This window comes from Odocoileus virginianus, chromosome 22, assembly GCF_023699985.2.
Source record: "Odocoileus virginianus isolate 20LAN1187 ecotype Illinois chromosome 22, Ovbor_1.2, whole genome shotgun sequence".
NCBI classification, from domain to species: Eukaryota; Metazoa; Chordata; class Mammalia; order Artiodactyla; family Cervidae; genus Odocoileus; species Odocoileus virginianus.
Window position 1 is genome coordinate 14,327,219 of NC_069695.1, and position 5,429 is coordinate 14,332,647.

The window sequence follows — 5,429 nt, forward strand, 5'->3', positions numbered from 1 at the left end:
TTCACAGCAGATGGAACTGGGTAAGGTAATAAATCGGGTAACTAAGTTTGTACAAGAAAGGGTGCCGTTTCCCCTTGGGGAACAGATTCATGAGTTTACACTTGGTGACCAAGTATGGGTCAAAGATTGGAAACATGATTTGCTAGCCCTTTGGTGAAAGGGCACTTATGTTATTCTAACTACCCCTACTGCAGTTAAAGTTGCAGGTATTGTCCCTTGATCCATCACAGCAGAGTGAAGAAGGCATACCACGCTGACCCGGAGGACGCTGAGTGGACCACCCAGAAGGACCCCACCGACCCACGGGAAACCAAGATCATTCTGAGGAGGAAGAAGAAAACGAGGTCCCGGACGAGCCCTCCACAGGATGGAGCTGGGTAAACGACTCCTGCTGCTCGGCCTCACCAATGCAATTCTGGACCTGACCACTGTTCCTGCACAGGACAACGTCTTCATCTTGTGGGCGAAATTCCACAACTCCTCCAACTGTTGGGTATGTGGGGCTACGCCCCTGTCAGCAATGGACGGACTCCCCTGGTGGGTATCGCCACTCCGTTATGGGAACTTTATACCACTGTGCTCCTTCTTGAAACAACAGAAAGGAACTTTCCTCTCTCTCACCAACCATAACCTTTCTTTGCTCTCCTGGTGTAAGAAGAAGCCATCAATGGGCCAGGGACATAGGGTTACATTTAACATGAACACCAGCCTTACGGAGATAACAAAGGCTTATACCTCATATATGAAAATTAAAGAGGAAAAAGCCTCCCTTACAAAAGGCGGACAGGCCTCCCGGTACCTTGAGCAATACTACCAGGTCTGGGATGAATATTTCTGGATGACTCCTAAAAAAAGACAGTTGATTGCCCTGCTACTATTTGCTGGGAACAAAAACCGAACAGAAAGTTGGATTTGGAGACCGTCCCCTAGACCCAAAAGAATTGTTATTTGTCCCCTGAACAATGTAAACAAATCTTGGAAGTTACCTATCACCCCAATCAGTCTGCTCAGTGGCCCGGTTCCAACTGGAAATATAATCCTGGAATCCGCTGGGTAGCCCCTAATGGGACCCAGTGGTTCTGTGGGCTTAATTTACGGCCATGGTTACCAGTTGGCTGGGTGGGGCTTTGCACAATAGGATTTGCTTTCGCCCATGGCAGTATTAAGCCTAGCCTACACCAGCCTCCAGTAAACCTGCCTTATCTGCGTGCAAGATGGACACATCCGTGTTCTAATGGTATGACTATCTTGCTGCCTTGTTGGTACCCTCTGTAGGGACAGCGGATATCATGGTTAAGGTAGAGGCCTTAACTAATTTCACTAAACAGGCCCTCTTAGACAGTACTAAAGCCATTCATGCTTTGAACGAAGAACAGATCAGATGAGGAAGGCAGTAATTCAAAATAGGATGGCATTAGACATACTCACAGCAGCCCAAGGAGGGACTTGTGCCATAATTAAAGTCAAATGTTATGTGTACATCCCTGACCTGTCTGAAAATATATCTACTGCCTTGGAGGATATGCAAAATCAAGTGAAAGCCATGTCTAATGAAAATATTCCCTTTTGGACTTCAGTCCTCTCCTGGGTGAAGGGAGATGGTAGGAAACCACTGTAACTGTTGCTATAGTAACCTTGATCATACTGCTTTGCGGGCCCTGCTTCCCACAATGCCTTGTGAATTTTGTGACCCAGAGGTTGATAGCATTCTCTCATGTGGGTGGCAGGAGGGCTAAGGTACAATATATCTCAATAAATGATGCTCGTTATGGAAACTAAGAGCATCAAGAGAGGGGAATGAAGAAGGAATTCATAGGGCCTGGACTCCATCTCAGGCGTGTCCATGCTGGTCGTGCGTGGCCACCTCTCCAATGGACTCTGAACTCTGTGCTTAGCGCCTGTGGGAATGACAATGGAAGGATAAGACCCCCTCTGGGCAGGGGAATCTTGAAGATCCTAAGAGAAAACAGACACTAATCACCTCTGCCTCTTGACAGTATCTATCGGAATGTAACCACAGGCTTACCAGTTATTAACTGGTTGGAATGTAACCGCGGGCTTATTGATTATTAACTGTTTGAACACATAACATGTGAATGATGGGGTTATTGTGATTGTATTTACCCTTCCTTTGTAAGCCTCAAGGGTTTTGGGCTGGTGGGTTTGGACAGTACACATGGGGTATAAAAGATTTTCACAAATGCTGGTCGGGGCCCTTTGCTAAGAGGAGACTCTGCCTTGGGCCCGCTGGTGTAATAAACTGCACTCCACTATCTGCTTTGTCCTTCTGAGTGAGTTTGTTTCCCGGAAAGCATGTCTATAACAGTTCCTCATTGTTTCGTTCTTTCTGACTTCTGGTTGTCTTTAATTAACAGTCATCTTTTGATGTTCAGACTACTTGTTCTTTGTTGCAAAACTTCTTTGTAACCTGTCTCCTCCCCTCACCTGCTCAGGGTTACTTAAAATGCTGTCTCCCAGGCTGGAAGTCCTAAAAATTCCCACAAAATAAAACATAACTCTCAACTTTTAGGTTGTGAGTATTTTTTAAGTTGACAATTCCATCTGTGAAATGACTTTGAATATTGAATTGTCTTTCATCTTTCCATCTCCCCAAATCTGTACTGTGGCTGCCATGCAGTTCCAGGAATGAATGATGTTGCTGTTGTTGCTGAGTTCCTCAGTCATGTCTGACTCATTGTGACTCTATAGACTGCAGCACACCAGGCTTCCCTATCCTTCACCATCTCCCGGAGTTTGCTCAAACTCAAGTCCATTGAGTTGGTGATGCCATCCAACCATCTTGTCCTCTGTTGCCCCTTTCTCCTGCCCTCGATCTTTCCCAGCATCAGGGTCTTTTCCAGTGAGTTGGCTCTTCGCATCAGGCGGCTAAAGTATTGGAGCTTCAGCTTCACCATCAGTCATTACAACTAGCATTCAGTGTTATTTCCTTTAGGATTGACTGGTTTGATCTCTTTGCTGTGTAAGGAACTCTCAAGAGTCTTCTCCATCACCACAATTCAAAAGTATCAGTTCTTCAGTGCTCAGTCTATTTTATTGTCCAGCTCTCACATCTGTACATGACCAATGGAAAAACCATAGCTTTGACTAGATAGACCTTTGTCGGCAAAATAATGTCTCTGCTTTTTAACATGCTGCCTAGGTTTGTCATAGCTTTTCTTCCAAGGAGTAAGTGTCCTTTAATTTCATGGCTGCAGTCACCATCCACAGTGATTTTGGAGCCCAAGAAAATAAAGTCTGTCACTGTTTCCATTGTTCCCCCATCTATTTGCCATGAATTGATGGGACCAGATATCATGATCTTCATTTTCTGAATGTTGAGTTTTAAGCCAGCTTTCCCCCTCTCTTTCACCTTCATCAAGAGACACTTTAATTCCTCTACACTTTCTGCCACTAGGGTGGTGTCATCTGCATATCTGAAGTTATTGGTATTTCTTTTGACAATCGTGATTCCAGCTTGTGTTTCATTCAGCCTGGCATTTCAAATGATGTACTCTGCAAATAGGTTAAATAAGCAGGGTGACAATATACGTCCTTGATGCACTCCTTTCCCAATTTTGAACCAGTCTGTTTTGTCTGGTTCTAACTGTTGCTTCTTGACTGGCATACAGGTTTCTCAGGAGACAGGTAAGGTGGTCTGGTATTCCCATATCTTTAAGAATTTTCCACAGTTTGTTGTGACCCACACAGTCAAAGGCTTTAGCTCAGTCAATGAAGCAGAGATAGATGTTTTTTCTGGAATTCTCTTGCTTCTTCCTATGATCCAATGGATGTTGTCAATTTGATCTCTGGTTCTTCTGCCTTTTCTAAATCCAGCTTGTACATCTGGAAGTTCTCAGTTCACATACTGTTGAAGCCTAGCTTGAAGGATTTTGAACGTTACCTTGCTAGCATGTGAAGTGAGTGAAATTATGCAGAGTTGCTAGACATTAGATATTTGAGCAGAGCATCCAGATTGCTGATGCCCACTCTGTCTTCCTTCCACGAGGTCCCTGAGAGAACTGTACCCACAAGGAACACTTGAAAATGAAAATAAATATACTTCATCACTAACTGGGCTTATGCTCAAAACCAACTATACTTCTTCCCAGCAGTGTGGTGTTCTGGTAAAGGAATATTTGATAATGTGTATTAGGCAACAAATCATCCTACACTTTTTCAGGGAATCAAATGAAACTAAAAGTTTTGTAGTTTTGAGAATTTCTCAGTTTATGGGTCAAAGCTGGAGAAGCCCTCCTAGGCAAATTCCACCCCCCCAACCTCTTTTTTTTTTTAAAGAACTTTCAATTTTAGAATAGTTTTAGATTTATAGAAAAATTTGAAGGACAGTACAAATAGTTCCTGTGTATTCCACATCAGTTTTCTCCAACTGTTAATATCCTACATTAGCAGAAGATATTTGTAGCAACTCATGGACCATTATTGAGGAGTTATTATCATTGAGGCCCATATTTTTTGCTTAATATATATTTTATTGAAGTAGAGTAGACTTACAATGTCTCAGGTGAACAGCAAGGTAATTCAGTTATACATATGCACATATATTATTTTTCAGATTATTTTCCTTTATAGGTTATTACAAGATATTGACTGCAGTTCTCTGTGCTAGACAGTAAATCTTCATTGGTTTTTGCATATCTATTTTTTAAATTAGAAGTCTAGCATTCTATTCATACTAAGTCAAACAAGTGGAATCAAAATATCATAAATTTTTTAGTTAGGCAAAAGTTCATAAGTTTTCTAAAATAATATTTTACCACACACTATTTATATGTATGTACACAAAAGCTTTTCTACTATGCTTGATAAAGTTGTAAAGAAGAACATCAAAAAGAATAAAAAAGAGATGGAGAAATTGGAAAACATAAATGAAATGGGAGCACCGAACTAAAAAATAGAAAACTAGAAAAAACTAGATAAAAGTAAAAGATCATTATATAATCCAGTTGTTTTTAAACTTGTCTGCTCATTAGACACATATCTGGAACTTTGGAGAAAAAAAAGCAATACATGGGCATTTTTATTTCTCAAAAATTCCTAGATAATTCTGCTATGCATCTGGATTTTGAAAAGAGATTACAGGTTTTTTAAAATTAAATGATAGTTTTGGTGATATAGAATTCTATTATTTTTCTGTTGATTGATCATGATACAATGGTATTAAGTGAGTAATAGGTATAGTCACAATAGTAAAAGATGTTTATCAGTTTTCACAATCAATAGCCAGACCAAAAAAAAAAAAAAAGAAGTGAAGTCGCTTAGTCATGTCCAACTCTTTGTGACCCCATGGACTGTAGCCTACCATGCTCCTCCGTCCATAGAATTTTCCAGGCAAGAATATTGTAGTGGGTTGCCATATAAAACTGATTTGGTGGTGCTGAGTTCTCTTAACTTTTGCTTGTCTAGAAAGC

The 5,429-nt window shown here is 41.1% G+C and overlaps 1 pseudogene; it reads left to right on the forward strand.

Annotated features, from left to right (window-relative positions):
• Positions 1–258: 258 nt before the first annotated feature.
• LOC139030433 (endogenous retrovirus group PABLB member 1 Env polyprotein-like) lies at positions 259–1,962 on the forward strand (annotated as a pseudogene).
• The last annotated feature ends 3,467 nt before the right edge of the window (positions 1,963–5,429 follow it).